Genomic DNA, 16,905 nt, shown 5'->3' with positions numbered 1-16,905 from the left:
TTTCAGGAGGTAGACTGGAATTGCATTGAAAGCATAGGAAAGAGGCAGAACGTCCACAGTGATGGACTTGGACAAAAAGGGCGTATGCGTTTTTTCCTGAATATATTCAGGAAAAAAAGCATACGCACTTTTTGGCCAACCAAGCAAACTTGCAAAGGAAATCTGCACTACAATGAAGTCTCACTTCCCCCCGGTCAAAAGGGCCATCTGAAAAAAGTGTAAAATCCAGAAAGGCAGGACAGGCCATGGAGAACTGGGAGCCTTGTTATGCTGATGGGCGGGATGTAAATTGCCAACAAACACTCGGGAGAAGTGTATGGTGTTTCCTGAAACATCTAAAAAACAAAGCAACAGAGCCTAGGGCACTTCCACTTATGGTCCTATAGCTTAGGGAAATTAAAATCAAAATGACACAGCCACCCCAAAGTTTGGGACACCTCCGTTTACAAGAACCTCGTTTACCGTACAAGTTCAATATCACAGAAAGAGAAAAATGGATAAAGAACTTGAGGTACTTACGTACAATGCAGTATAACTCAGCAATGAAATCTATGTCATCAGGCCCTTAGCAGCATAATGAGTGGATTCAGGTACGATGATTCTAACTGAAATAAGTCACACAGAAAAAGAAACATCATAAGATATCACTAATACATGGAATGTAAACTTGGCTACACAGGAACTGCATTCCAAAACAGAACAGGGTCTCAAATTTAGAAAACCAACTTATGCTTGCTTAAGGGGAAAGGTGAGTTGGGTTGCTGCATAAAACCAGAGATTGAAATGAGCACAGATAAAGTTCCTTAAGCCAAATATGGAATAGACAAGAGCTACTCCTTGCTCAACGAAATAGACTCAACACCGCATATTAAACGCCTAAGAATGTACCTGACTAGTAAGTATCTTAAAACCTATGGATTGCTATGTCTCCAAAAGAGAATCAAGCGTGTGTACAGGGGCATAAACGCAGCAGTGATAGGATTGGAGAGGTTCGGTGAGCAAATGAAGACCCTTTGAAGTCATATTGCATGGTACCCATTAAACGGGTTTCAACTACCCACGTTTAAGGTATTCTTCCTTCAGCTAAATCATGAATGTGGAACCTAGAGTATGATCAACCATGTGATCGGGAGACGTGTTCAAATATGTCTCAGTTCTCGTACCCTGGTACTCGGGTGCAACATTCCAGACCCTTACTAACACTCTCCACACTTGGAGAGTCAGTCCCTTTAACCTCCTGTTTGGCCCAGTTTGCAATTTCTGCGGAAGATGAACAGGAATAGCGAGAATCAATGAGAGACTAGCTGGAGGTGTCTGGATGGGCAAATTTAACTCTCATTTCCCACCAGGAAGAGGAATTAACCAAAGGCTCAGCGTGCCGTGCCAGAACCAGATTAGGGCCTGAAGACATCATGCGGTGTTGCGGCCAGGCACAAGAAAGCAAGTTGAAGAAAGGAGCTCAGGGGCACTGTAATTCACAAACCTGCAGAGTTATAAATGACAGCTATCGTCCAAAAATAGACTGAAGTAAGGCTGCCAAGAGGACTTGAAAGCGGGGCAGAATTGCAGGAAACCGATTTCAGGAGGTAGACTGGAATTGCACTGAAAGCATAAGAAAAGAGGCAGAACGTCCACATGATGCACTTGGCCAAAAAGGGCGTATGCGTTTTTTCCTGAATATATTCAGGAAAAAACGCATACGCCCTTCTTGGCCAACCAAGCAAGCTTGCAAAGGAAATCTGCACTACAATGAAGTCTCACTTCCCCCCGGTCAAAAGGGCCATCTGAAAAAAGTGTAAAATCCAGAAAGGCAGGACAGGCCATGGAGAACTGGGAGCCTTGTTATGCTGATGGGCGGGATGTAAATTGCCAACAACCACTCGGGAGAAGTGTATGGTGTTTCCTGAAACATCTAAAAAACAAAGCAACAGAGCCTAGGGCACTTCCACTTATGGTCCTATAGCTTAGGGAAATTAAAATCAAAAAGACACAGCAACCCAAATGTTTGGGACGCCTCTGTTTACAAGAACCTCGTTTACAGTACAAGTTCAACATCGCAGAAAGTGAAAAATGGATAAAGAACTTGTGGTATTTACTTACAACGCAGTATCACTCAGCAATGAAATCTATGTCATCAGGCCCGTAGCAGCATAATGAGTGGATTCAGGTACGATGATTCTAACTGAAATAAGTCACACAGAAAAAGAAACATCATAAGTTATCACTAATACACGGAATGTAAACTTGGCTACACAGGAACTGCATTCCAAAACAGAACAGGGTCTCAAATTTAGAAAACCAACTTATGCTTGCTTAAGGGTAAAGGTGAGTTGGGGTGCTGCATAAAACCAGAGATTGAAATGAGCACAGATAAAGTTCCTTAAGTCAAATATGGAATAGACAAGAGCTACTCCTTGCTCAACGAAATGGACTCAACACCGCATATTAAACGCCTAAGAATGTACCTGACTAGTAAGTATCGTAAAACCTATGGATTGCTATGTCTCCAAAAGAGAATCAAGCGTGTGTACAGGGGCATAAACGCAGCAGTGATAGGATTGGAGAGGTTCGGTGAGCAAATGAAGACCCTTTGAAGTCATATTGCATGGTACCCATTACACGGGTCTCAACTCTCCAGGTTTAAGGTATTCTTCCTTCAGCTAAAACATGCATGTGGAACCCAAGTATGATCAACCATGTGAACGGGAGACGTGTTCAAATATGTCTCAGTTTTCCTCCCCTGGTACTCGGGTGCAACATTCCAGACGCTTTACTAACACTCTCCCCACTTGGAGAGTCAGCGCCTTTAACCTCCTGTTTGGCTCGGTTTGCAATTTCTGCGGAAGATGAACAGGAATAGCGAGAACCAATGAGAGGCTAGCTGGAGGTGTCTGGACGGGCAAATTTAACTCTCATTTCCCACCAGGAAGAGGAAATAACCAAAGGCTCAGTGTGCCGTGCCGGAACCAGATTAGGGCCTGAAGCCATCCTGCGGTGTTGCGGCCAGCTCACAAGAAAGCGAGTTGAAGAAAGGAGCTCAGGGGCACTGTAATTCACAAACATGCAGAGTTATAAATGACAGCTATCGTCCAAAAATAGACTGAAGTAAGGCTGCCAAGAGGACTTGAAAGCGGGGCAGAATTGCAGGAAACCGATTTCAGGAGGTAGACTGGAATTGCATTGAAAGCATAGGAAAAGAGGCAGAACGTCCACAATGATGCACTTGGCCAAAAAGGGCGTATGCGTTTTTTCCTGAATATATTCAGGAAAAAACGCATACGCCCTTTTTGGCCAACCAAGCAAGCTTGCAAAGGAAATCTGCACTACAATGAAGTCTCACTTCCCCCCGGTCAAAAGGGCCATCTGAAAAAAGTGTAAAATCCAGAAAGGCAGGACAGGCCATGGAGAACTGGGAGCCTTGTTATGCTGATGGGCGGGATGTAAATTGCCAACAACCACTTGGGAGAAGTGTATGGTGTTTCCTGAAACATCTAAAAAACAAAGCAACAGAGCCTAGGGCACTTCCACTTATGGTCCTATAGCTTAGGGAAATTAAAATCAAAAAGACACAGCCACCCCAATGTTTGGAACGGCTCTGTTTACAAGAACCTCGTTTACAGTACAAGTTCAACATCGCAGAAAGGGAAAAATGGATAAAGAAGTTGTGGTATTTACTTACAAAGCAATATCACTCAGCAATGAAATCTGTGTCATCAGGCCCTTAGCAGCACAATGAGTGGATTCAGGTATGATGATTCTAACTGAAATAAGTCACACAGAAAAAGAAACATCATAAGATATCAGTAATACACGGAATGGAAACTTGGCTACACAGGAACTGAATTACAGAACAGAACAGGGTCTCAAATTTAGAAAAACAACTTATGCTTGCTTAAGGGGAAAGGTGAGTTGGGGTGCTGCATAAAACCAGAGATTGAAATGAGCACAGATAAAGTTCCTTAAGCCAAATATGGAATAGACAAGAGCTACTCCTTGCTCAACGAAATGGACTCAACACCGCATATTAAACGCCTAAGAATGTACCTGACTTGTAAGTATCTTAAAACCTATAGATTGCTATGTCCCCGAAAGAGAATAAAGCATGTGTACAGGGGCATAAACGCAGCAGTGATAGGATTGGAGAGGTTCGGTGAGCAAATGAAGACCCTTTGAAGTCATATTGCATGGTACCCATTCCATGGGTTTCAACTACCCAGGTTTTAGGTATTCTTCCTTCAGCTAAAACATGCATGTGGAACCCAGAGTATGATCAACCATGTGATCGGGAGACGTGTTCAAATATGTCTCAGTTTTCCTCCCCTGGTACTCGGGTGCAACATTCCAGACGCTTTACTAACACTCTCCCCACTTGGAGAGTCAGCGCCTTTAACCTCCTGTTTGGCCCAGTTTGCAATTTCTGCGGAAGATGAACAGGAATAGCGAGAACCAATGAGAGGCTAGCTGGAGGTGTCTGGACGGGCAAATTTAACTCTCATTTCCCACCAGGATGAGGAAATAACCAAAGGCTCAGCATGCCGTGCCGGAACCAGATTAGGGCCTGAAGCCATCCTGCGGTGTTGCGGCCAGGTCACAAGAAAGCGAGTTGAAGAAAGGAGCTCAGGGGCACTGTAATTCACAAACCTGCAGGGTTATAAATGACAGCTATCGTCCAAAAATAGACTGAAGTAAGGCTGCCAAGAGGACTTGAAAGCGGGGCAGAATTGCAGGAAACCAATTTCAGGAGGTAGACTGGAATTGCATTGAAAGCATAGGAAAAGAGGCAGAACGTCCACAATGATGCACTTGGCCAATAAGGGCGTATGCGTTTTTTCCTGAATATATTCAGGAAAAAACGCATATGCCCTTTTTGGCCAACCAAGCAAGCTTGCAAAGGAAATCTGCACTACAATGAAGTCTCACTTCCCCCCGGTCAAAAGGGCCATCTGAAAAAAGTGTAAAATCCAGAAAGGCAGGACAGGCCATGGAGAACTGGGAGCCTTGTTATGCTGATGGGTGGGATGTAAATTGCCAACAACCACTCGGGAGAAGTGTATGGTGTTTCCTGAAACATCTAAAAAACAAAGCAACAGAGCCTAGGGCACTTCCACTTATGGTCCTATAGCTTAGGGAAATTAAAATCAAAAAGACACAGCAACCCAAATGTTTGGGACGCCTCTGTTTACAAGAACCTCGTTTACAGTACAAGTTCAACATCGCAGAAAGTGATAAATGGATAAAGAACTTGTGGTATTTACTTACAACGCAGTATCACTCAGCAATGAAATCTATGTCATCAGGCCCGTAGCAGCATAATGAGTGGATTCAGGTACGATGATTCTAACTGAAATAAGTCACACAGAAAAAGAAACATCATAAGTTATCACTAATACACGGAATGTAAACTTGGCTACACAGGAACTGCATTCCAAAACAGAACAGGGTCTCAAATTTAGAAAACCAACTTATGCTTGCTTAAGGGTAAAGGTGAGTTGGGGTGCTGCATAAAACCAGAGATTGAAATGAGCACAGATAAAGTTCCTTAAGTCAAATATGGAATAGACAAGAGCTACTCCTTGCTCAACGAAATGGACTCAACACCGCATATTAAACGCCTAAGAATGTACCTGACTAGTAAGTATCTTAAAACCTATGGATTGCTATGTCTCCAAAAGAGAATCAAGCGTGTGTACAGGGGCATAAACGCAGCAGTGATAGGATTGGAGAGGTTCGGTGAGCAAATGAAGACCCTTTGAAGTCATATTGCATGGTACCCATTAAACGGGTTTCAACTACCCACGTTTAAGGTATTCTTCCTTCAGCTAAATCATGAATGTGGAACCTAGAGTATGATCAACCATGTGATCGGGAGACGTGTTCAAATATGTCTCAGTTCTCGTACCCTGGTACTCGGGTGCAACATTCCAGACCCTTACTAACACTCTCCACACTTGGAGAGTCAGTCCCTTTAACCTCCTGTTTGGCCCAGTTTGCAATTTCTGCGGAAGATGAACAGGAATAGCGAGAATCAATGAGAGACTAGCTGGAGGTGTCTGGATGGGCAAATTTAACTCTCATTTCCCACCAGGAAGAGGAATTAACCAAAGGCTCAGCGTGCCGTGCCAGAACCAGATTAGGGCCTGAAGACATCATGCGGTGTTGCGGCCAGGCACAAGAAAGCAAGTTGAAGAAAGGAGCTCAGGGGCACTGTAATTCACAAACCTGCAGAGTTATAAATGACAGCTATCGTCCAAAAATAGACTGAAGTAAGGCTGCCAAGAGGACTTGAAAGCGGGGCAGAATTGCAGGAAACCGATTTCAGGAGGTAGACTGGAATTGCACTGAAAGCATAAGAAAAGAGGCAGAACGTCCACATGATGCACTTGGCCAAAAAGGGCGTATGCGTTTTTTCCTGAATATATTCAGGAAAAAACGCATACGCCCTTCTTGGCCAACCAAGCAAGCTTGCAAAGGAAATCTGCACTACAATGAAGTCTCACTTCCCCCCGGTCAAAAGGGCCATCTGAAAAAAGTGTAAAATCCAGAAAGGCAGGACAGGCCATGGAGAACTGGGAGCCTTGTTATGCTGATGGGCGGGATGTAAATTGCCAACAACCACTCGGGAGAAGTGTATGGTGTTTCCTGAAACATCTAAAAAACAAAGCAACAGAGCCTAGGGCACTTCCACTTATGGTCCTATAGCTTAGGGAAATTAAAATCAAAAAGACACAGCAACCCAAATGTTTGGGACGCCTCTGTTTACAAGAACCTCGTTTACAGTACAAGTTCAACATCGCAGAAAGTGAAAAATGGATAAAGAACTTGTGGTATTTACTTACAACGCAGTATCACTCAGCAATGAAATCTATGTCATCAGGCCCGTAGCAGCATAATGAGTGGATTCAGGTACGATGATTCTAACTGAAATAAGTCACACAGAAAAAGAAACATCATAAGTTATCACTAATACACGGAATGTAAACTTGGCTACACAGGAACTGCATTCCAAAACAGAACAGGGTCTCAAATTTAGAAAACCAACTTATGCTTGCTTAAGGGTAAAGGTGAGTTGGGGTGCTGCATAAAACCAGAGATTGAAATGAGCACAGATAAAGTTCCTTAAGTCAAATATGGAATAGACAAGAGCTACTCCTTGCTCAACGAAATGGACTCAACACCGCATATTAAACGCCTAAGAATGTACCTGACTAGTAAGTATCGTAAAACCTATGGATTGCTATGTCTCCAAAAGAGAATCAAGCGTGTGTACAGGGGCATAAACGCAGCAGTGATAGGATTGGAGAGGTTCGGTGAGCAAATGAAGACCCTTTGAAGTCATATTGCATGGTACCCATTACACGGGTCTCAACTCTCCAGGTTTAAGGTATTCTTCCTTCAGCTAAAACATGCATGTGGAACCCAAGTATGATCAACCATGTGAACGGGAGACGTGTTCAAATATGTCTCAGTTTTCCTCCCCTGGTACTCGGGTGCAACATTCCAGACGCTTTACTAACACTCTCCCCACTTGGAGAGTCAGCGCCTTTAACCTCCTGTTTGGCTCGGTTTGCAATTTCTGCGGAAGATGAACAGGAATAGCGAGAACCAATGAGAGGCTAGCTGGAGGTGTCTGGACGGGCAAATTTAACTCTCATTTCCCACCAGGAAGAGGAAATAACCAAAGGCTCAGTGTGCCGTGCCGGAACCAGATTAGGGCCTGAAGCCATCCTGCGGTGTTGCGGCCAGCTCACAAGAAAGCGAGTTGAAGAAAGGAGCTCAGGGGCACTGTAATTCACAAACATGCAGAGTTATAAATGACAGCTATCGTCCAAAAATAGACTGAAGTAAGGCTGCCAAGAGGACTTGAAAGCGGGGCAGAATTGCAGGAAACCGATTTCAGGAGGTAGACTGGAATTGCATTGAAAGCATAGGAAAAGAGGCAGAACGTCCACAATGATGCACTTGGCCAAAAAGGGCGTATGCGTTTTTTCCTGAATATATTCAGGAAAAAACGCATACGCCCTTTTTGGCCAACCAAGCAAGCTTGCAAAGGAAATCTGCACTACAATGAAGTCTCACTTCCCCCCGGTCAAAAGGGCCATCTGAAAAAAGTGTAAAATCCAGAAAGGCAGGACAGGCCATGGAGAACTGGGAGCCTTGTTATGCTGATGGGCGGGATGTAAATTGCCAACAACCACTCGGGAGAAGTGTATGGTGTTTCCTGAAACATCTAAAAAACAAAGCAACAGAGCCTAGGGCACTTCCACTTATGGTCCTATAGCTTAGGGAAATTAAAATCAAAAAGACACAGCCACCCCAATGTTTGGAACGGCTCTGTTTACAAGAACCTCGTTTACAGTACAAGTTCAACATCGCAGAAAGGGAAAAATGGATAAAGAAGTTGTGGTATTTACTTACAAAGCAATATCACTCAGCAATGAAATCTGTGTCATCAGGCCCTTAGCAGCACAATGAGTGGATTCAGGTATGATGATTCTAACTGAAATAAGTCACACAGAAAAAGAAACATCATAAGATATCAGTAATACACGGAATGTAAACTTGGCTACACAGGAACTGCATTCCAAAACAGAACAGGGTCTCAAATTTAGAAAACCAACTTATGCTTGCTTAAGGGGAAAGGTGAGTTGGGGTGCTGCATAAAACCAGAGATTGAAATGAGCACAGATAAAGTTCCTTAAGCCAAATATGGAATAGACAAGAGCTACTCCTTGCTCAACGAAATGGACCCAACACCCCATATTAAACGCCTAAGAATGTACCTGACTAGTATGTATCGTAAAACCTATGGATTGCTATGTCTCCAAAAGAGAATCAAGCGTGTGTACAGGGGCATAAACGCAGCAGTGATAGGATTGGAGAGGTTCGGTGAGCAAATGAAGACCCTTTGAAGTCATATTGCATGGGACCCATTCCACGGGTCTCAACTCTGCAGGTTTAAAGTATTCTTCCTTCAGCTAAAACATGCATGTGGAACCCAGAGTATGATCAACCGTGTGAACGGGAGACGTGTTCAAATATGTCTCAGTTTTCCTCCCCTGGTACTCGGGTGCAACATTCCAGACGCTTTACTAACACTCTCCCCACTTGGAGAGTCAGCGCCTTTAACCTCCTGTTTGGCCCAGTTTGCAATTTCTGCGGAAGATGAACAGGAATAGCGAGAACCAATGAGAGGCTAGCTGGAGGTGTCTGGACGGGCAAATTTAACTCTCATTTCCCACCAGGATGAGGAAATAACCAAAGGCTCAGCATGCCGTGCCGGAACCAGATTAGGGCCTGAAGCCATCCTGCGGTGTTGCGGCCAGGTCACAAGAAAGCGAGTTGAAGAAAGGAGCTCAGGGGCACTGTAATTCACAAACCTGCAGGGTTATAAATGACAGCTATCGTCCAAAAATAGACTGAAGTAAGGCTGCCAAGAGGACTTGAAAGCGGGGCAGAATTGCAGGAAACCAATTTCAGGAGGTAGACTGGAATTGCATTGAAAGCATAGGAAAAGAGGCAGAACGTCCACAATGATGCACTTGGCCAATAAGGGCGTATGCGTTTTTTCCTGAATATATTCAGGAAAAAACGCATATGCCCTTTTTGGCCAACCAAGCAAGCTTGCAAAGGAAATCTGCACTACAATGAAGTCTCACTTCCCCCCGGTCAAAAGGGCCATCTGAAAAAAGTGTAAAATCCAGAAAGGCAGGACAGGCCATGGAGAACTGGGAGCCTTGTTATGCTGATGGGTGGGATGTAAATTGCCAACAACCACTCGGGAGAAGTGTATGGTGTTTCCTGAAACATCTAAAAAACAAAGCAACAGAGCCTAGGGCACTTCCACTTATGGTCCTATAGCTTAGGGAAATTAAAATCAAAAAGACACAGCAACCCAAATGTTTGGGACGCCTCTGTTTACAAGAACCTCGTTTACAGTACAAGTTCAACATCGCAGAAAGTGAAAAATGGATAAAGAACTTGTGGTATTTACTTACAACGCAGTATCACTCAGCAATGAAATCTATGTCATCAGGCCCGTAGCAGCATAATGAGTGGATTCAGGTACGATGATTCTAACTGAAATAAGTCACACAGAAAAAGAAACATCATAAGTTATCACTAATACACGGAATGTAAACTTGGCTACACAGGAACTGCATTCCAAAACAGAACAGGGTCTCAAATTTAGAAAACCAACTTATGCTTGCTTAAGGGTAAAGGTGAGTTGGGGTGCTGCATAAAACCAGAGATTGAAATGAGCACAGATAAAGTTCCTTAAGTCAAATATGGAATAGACAAGAGCTACTCCTTGCTCAACGAAATGGACTCAACACCGCATATTAAACGCCTAAGAATGTACCTGACTAGTAAGTATCGTAAAACCTATGGATTGCTATGTCTCCAAAAGAGAATCAAGCGTGTGTACAGGGGCATAAACGCAGCAGTGATAGGATTGGAGAGGTTCGGTGAGCAAATGAAGACCCTTTGAAGTCATATTGCATGGTACCCATTACACGGGTCTCAACTCTCCAGGTTTAAGGTATTCTTCCTTCAGCTAAAACATGCATGTGGAACCCAAGTATGATCAACCATGTGAACGGGAGACGTGTTCAAATATGTCTCAGTTTTCCTCCCCTGGTACTCGGGTGCAACATTCCAGACGCTTTACTAACACTCTCCCCACTTGGAGAGTCAGCGCCTTTAACCTCCTGTTTGGCTCGGTTTGCAATTTCTGCGGAAGATGAACAGGAATAGCGAGAACCAATGAGAGGCTAGCTGGAGGTGTCTGGACGGGCAAATTTAACTCTCATTTCCCACCAGGAAGAGGAAATAACCAAAGGCTCAGTGTGCCGTGCCGGAACCAGATTAGGGCCTGAAGCCATCCTGCGGTGTTGCGGCCAGCTCACAAGAAAGCGAGTTGAAGAAAGGAGCTCAGGGGCACTGTAATTCACAAACATGCAGAGTTATAAATGACAGCTATCGTCCAAAAATAGACTGAAGTAAGGCTGCCAAGAGGACTTGAAAGCGGGGCAGAATTGCAGGAAACCGATTTCAGGAGGTAGACTGGAATTGCATTGAAAGCATAGGAAAAGAGGCAGAACGTCCACAATGATGCACTTGGCCAAAAAGGGCGTATGCGTTTTTTCCTGAATATATTCAGGAAAAAACGCATACGCCCTTTTTGGCCAACCAAGCAAGCTTGCAAAGGAAATCTGCACTACAATGAAGTCTCACTTCCCCCCGGTCAAAAGGGCCATCTGAAAAAAGTGTAAAATCCAGAAAGGCAGGACAGGCCATGGAGAACTGGGAGCCTTGTTATGCTGATGGGCGGGATGTAAATTGCCAACAACCACTTGGGAGAAGTGTATGGTGTTTCCTGAAACATCTAAAAAACAAAGCAACAGAGCCTAGGGCACTTCCACTTATGGTCCTATAGCTTAGGGAAATTAAAATCAAAAAGACACAGCCACCCCAATGTTTGGAACGGCTCTGTTTACAAGAACCTCGTTTACAGTACAAGTTCAACATCGCAGAAAGGGAAAAATGGATAAAGAAGTTGTGGTATTTACTTACAAAGCAATATCACTCAGCAATGAAATCTGTGTCATCAGGCCCTTAGCAGCACAATGAGTGGATTCAGGTATGATGATTCTAACTGAAATAAGTCACACAGAAAAAGAAACATCATAAGATATCAGTAATACACGGAATGGAAACTTGGCTACACAGGAACTGAATTACAGAACAGAACAGGGTCTCAAATTTAGAAAAACAACTTATGCTTGCTTAAGGGGAAAGGTGAGTTGGGGTGCTGCATAAAACCAGAGATTGAAATGAGCACAGATAAAGTTCCTTAAGCCAAATATGGAATAGACAAGAGCTACTCCTTGCTCAACGAAATGGACTCAACACCGCATATTAAACGCCTAAGAATGTACCTGACTTGTAAGTATCTTAAAACCTATAGATTGCTATGTCCCCGAAAGAGAATAAAGCATGTGTACAGGGGCATAAACGCAGCAGTGATAGGATTGGAGAGGTTCGGTGAGCAAATGAAGACCCTTTGAAGTCATATTGCATGGTACCCATTCCATGGGTTTCAACTACCCAGGTTTTAGGTATTCTTCCTTCAGCTAAAACATGCATGTGGAACCCAGAGTATGATCAACCATGTGATCGGGAGACGTGTTCAAATATGTCTCAGTTTTCCTCCCCTGGTACTCGGGTGCAACATTCCAGACGCTTTACTAACACTCTCCCCACTTGGAGAGTCAGCGCCTTTAACCTCCTGTTTGGCCCAGTTTGCAATTTCTGCGGAAGATGAACAGGAATAGCGAGAACCAATGAGAGGCTAGCTGGAGGTGTCTGGACGGGCAAATTTAACTCTCATTTCCCACCAGGATGAGGAAATAACCAAAGGCTCAGCATGCCGTGCCGGAACCAGATTAGGGCCTGAAGCCATCCTGCGGTGTTGCGGCCAGGTCACAAGAAAGCGAGTTGAAGAAAGGAGCTCAGGGGCACTGTAATTCACAAACCTGCAGGGTTATAAATGACAGCTATCGTCCAAAAATAGACTGAAGTAAGGCTGCCAAGAGGACTTGAAAGCGGGGCAGAATTGCAGGAAACCAATTTCAGGAGGTAGACTGGAATTGCATTGAAAGCATAGGAAAAGAGGCAGAACGTCCACAATGATGCACTTGGCCAATAAGGGCGTATGCGTTTTTTCCTGAATATATTCAGGAAAAAACGCATATGCCCTTTTTGGCCAACCAAGCAAGCTTGCAAAGGAAATCTGCACTACAATGAAGTCTCACTTCCCCCCGGTCAAAAGGGCCATCTGAAAAAAGTGTAAAATCCAGAAAGGCAGGACAGGCCATGGAGAACTGGGAGCCTTGTTATGCTGATGGGTGGGATGTAAATTGCCAACAACCACTCGGGAGAAGTGTATGGTGTTTCCTGAAACATCTAAAAAACAAAGCAACAGAGCCTAGGGCACTTCCACTTATGGTCCTATAGCTTAGGGAAATTAAAATCAAAAAGACACAGCAACCCAAATGTTTGGGACGCCTCTGTTTACAAGAACCTCGTTTACAGTACAAGTTCAACATCGCAGAAAGTGATAAATGGATAAAGAACTTGTGGTATTTACTTACAACGCAGTATCACTCAGCAATGAAATCTATGTCATCAGGCCCGTAGCAGCATAATGAGTGGATTCAGGTACGATGATTCTAACTGAAATAAGTCACACAGAAAAAGAAACATCATAAGTTATCACTAATACACGGAATGTAAACTTGGCTACACAGGAACTGCATTCCAAAACAGAACAGGGTCTCAAATTTAGAAAACCAACTTATGCTTGCTTAAGGGTAAAGGTGAGTTGGGGTGCTGCATAAAACCAGAGATTGAAATGAGCACAGATAAAGTTCCTTAAGTCAAATATGGAATAGACAAGAGCTACTCCTTGCTCAACGAAATGGACTCAACACCGCATATTAAACGCCTAAGAATGTACCTGACTAGTAAGTATCGTAAAACCTATGGATTGCTATGTCTCCAAAAGAGAATCAAGCGTGTGTACAGGGGCATAAACGCAGCAGTGATAGGATTGGAGAGGTTCGGTGAGCAAATGAAGACCCTTTGAAGTCATATTGCATGGTACCCATTACACGGGTCTCAACTCTCCAGGTTTAAGGTATTCTTCCTTCAGCTAAAACATGCATGTGGAACCCAAGTATGATCAACCATGTGAACGGGAGATGTGTTCAAATATGTCTCAGTTTTCCTCCCCTGGTACTCGGGTGCAACATTCCAGACGCTTTACTAACACTCTCCCCACTTGGAGAGTCAGCGCCTTTAACCTCCTGTTTGGCTCGGTTTGCAATTTCTGCGGAAGATGAACAGGAATAGCGAGAACCAATGAGAGGCTAGCTGGAGGTGTCTGGACGGGCAAATTTAACTCTCATTTCCCACCAGGAAGAGGAAATAACCAAAGGCTCAGTGTGCCGTGCCGGAACCAGATTAGGGCCTGAAGCCATCCTGCGGTGTTGCGGCCAGCTCACAAGAAAGCGAGTTGAAGAAAGGAGCTCAGGGGCACTGTAATTCACAAACATGCAGAGTTATAAATGACAGCTATCGTCCAAAAATAGACTGAAGTAAGGCTGCCAAGAGGACTTGAAAGCGGGGCAGAATTGCAGGAAACCGATTTCAGGAGGTAGACTGGAATTGCATTGAAAGCATAGGAAAAGAGGCAGAACGTCCACAATGATGCACTTGGCCAAAAAGGGCGTATGCGTTTTTTCCTGAATATATTCAGGAAAAAACGCATACGCCCTTTTTGGCCAACCAAGCAAGCTTGCAAAGGAAATCTGCACTACAATGAAGTCTCACTTCCCCCCGGTCAAAAGGGCCATCTGAAAAAAGTGTAAAATCCAGAAAGGCAGGACAGGCCATGGAGAACTGGGAGCCTTGTTATGCTGATGGGCGGGATGTAAATTGCCAACAACCACTCGGGAGAAGTGTATGGTGTTTCCTGAAACATCTAAAAAACAAAGCAACAGAGCCTAGGGCACTTCCACTTATGGTCCTATAGCTTAGGGAAATTAAAATCAAAAAGACACAGCCACCCCAATGTTTGGAACGGCTCTGTTTACAAGAACCTCGTTTACAGTACAAGTTCAACATCGCAGAAAGGGAAAAATGGATAAAGAAGTTGTGGTATTTACTTACAAAGCAATATCACTCAGCAATGAAATCTGTGTCATCAGGCCCTTAGCAGCACAATGAGTGGATTCAGGTATGATGATTCTAACTGAAATAAGTCACACAGAAAAAGAAACATCATAAGATATCAGTAATACACGGAATGGAAACTTGGCTACACAGGAACTGAATTACAGAACAGAACAGGGTCTCAAATTTAGAAAAACAACTTATGCTTGCTTAAGGGGAAAGGTGAGTTGGGGTGCTGCATAAAACCAGAGATTGAAATGAGCACAGATAAAGTTCCTTAAGCCAAATATGGAATAGACAAGAGCTACTCCTTGCTCAACGAAATGGACTCAACACCGCATATTAAACGCCTAAGAATGTACCTGACTTGTAAGTATCTTAAAACCTATAGATTGCTATGTCCCCGAAAGAGAATAAAGCATGTGTACAGGGGCATAAACGCAGCAGTGATAGGATTGGAGAGGTTCGGTGAGCAAATGAAGACCCTTTGAAGTCATATTGCATGGTACCCATTCCATGGGTTTCAACTACCCAGGTTTTAGGTATTCTTCCTTCAGCTAAAACATGCATGTGGAACCCAGAGTATGATCAACCATGTGATCGGGAGACGTGTTCAAATATGTCTCAGTTTTCCTCCCCTGGTACTCGGGTGCAACATTCCAGACGCTTTACTAACACTCTCCCCACTTGGAGAGTCAGCGCCTATAACCTCCTGTTTGGCACAGTTTGCAATTTCTGCGGAAGATGAACAGGAATAGCGAGAACCAATGAGAGGCTAGCTGGAGGTGTCTGGACGGGCAAATTTAACTCTCATTTCCCACCAGGAGGAAGAAATAACCAAGGGTTCAGCGTGCCGTGCCAGAACCAGATTAGGGCCTGAAGCCATCCTGCGGTGTTGCGGCCAGGTCACAAGAAAGCGAGTTGAAGAAAGGAGCTCAGGGGCACTGTAATTCACAAACCTGCAGAGTTATAAATGACAGCTATCGTCCAAAAATAGACTGAAGTAAGGCTGCCAAGAGGACTTGAAAGCGGGGCAGAATTGCAGGAAACCGATTTCAGGAGGTAGACTGGAATTGCATTGAAAGCATAGGAAAAGAGGCAGAACGTCCACAATGATGCACTTGGCCAAAAAGGGCGTATGCGTTTTTTCCTGAATATATTCAGGAAAAAACCCATACGCCCTTTTTGGCCAACCAAGCAAGCTTGCAAAGGAAATCTGCACTACAATGAAGTCTCACTTCCCCCTGGTCAAAAGGGCCATCTGAAAAAAGTGTAAAATCCAGAAAGGCAGGACAGGCCATGGAGAACTGGGAGCCTTGTTATGCTGATGGGCGGGACGTAAATTGCCAAAAGACACTCGGGAGAAGTGTATGGTGTTTCCTGAAACATCTAAAAAACAAAGCAACAGAGCCTAGGGCACTGCCACTTATGGTCCTATAGCTTAGGGAATTTAAAATCAAAAAGACACAGCCACCCCAAAGTTTGGAACGGCTCTGTTTACAAGAACCTCGTTTACAGTACAAGTTCAACATCGCAGAAAGGGAAAAATGGATAAAGAAGTTGTGGTATTTACTTACAAAGCAATATCACTCAGCAATGAAATCTGTGTCATCAGGCCCTTAGCAGCACAATGAGTGGATTCAGGTATGATGATTCTAACTGAAATAAGTCACACAGAAAAAGAAACATCATAAGATATCAGTAATACACGGAATGTAAACTTGGCTACACAGGAACTGAATTACAGAACAGAACAGGGTCTCAAATTTAGAAAACCAACTTATGCTTGCTTAAGGGGAAAGGTGAGTTGGGGTGCTGCATAAAACCAGAGATTGAAATGAGCACAGATAAAGTTCCTTAAGCCAAATATGGAATAGACAAGAGCTACTCCTTGCTCAACGAAATGGACTCAACACCGCATATTAAACGCCTAAGAATGTACCTGACTAGTAAGTATCTTAAAACCTATGGATTGCTATGTCTCCGAAAGAGAATCAAGCATGTGTACAGGGGCATAAACGCAGCAGTGATAGGATTGGAGAGGTTCGGTGAGCAAATGAAGACCCTTTGAAGTCATATTGCATGGTACCCATTCCACGGGTTTCAACTACCCAGGTTTTAGGTATTCTTCCTTCAGCTAAAACATGCATGTGGAACCCAGAGTATGAT

At 43.9% G+C, this 16,905-nt stretch overlaps 1 long non-coding RNA gene across 2 annotated transcripts in view; it reads right to left on the bottom strand.

Moving 5' to 3' along the window:
• The window catches only part of LOC307181455, a 947,438-nt gene that overhangs the window by 65,242 nt on the left and 865,291 nt on the right, over positions 1 to 16,905 (bottom strand). The window contains exon 9 of one of the 2 annotated variants that reach the window (XR_013826785.1): positions 516 to 601. The exons of the other annotated variant lie outside the window; for it this stretch is intronic. This is a non-coding gene — a long non-coding RNA (uncharacterized lncRNA). The remainder of the gene's footprint in view (positions 1 to 515; positions 602 to 16,905) is intronic. 2 annotated transcript variants of the gene reach the window in all.

Source organism: Stenella coeruleoalba (genome assembly GCF_951394435.1).
Source record: "Stenella coeruleoalba genome assembly, contig: scaffold_111, whole genome shotgun sequence".
Classification (NCBI taxonomy): Eukaryota; Metazoa; Chordata; class Mammalia; order Artiodactyla; family Delphinidae; genus Stenella; species Stenella coeruleoalba.
The sequence above is the reverse complement of the archived record's forward strand: the minus strand, read 5'-3'. Positions and strand labels throughout refer to the sequence as shown.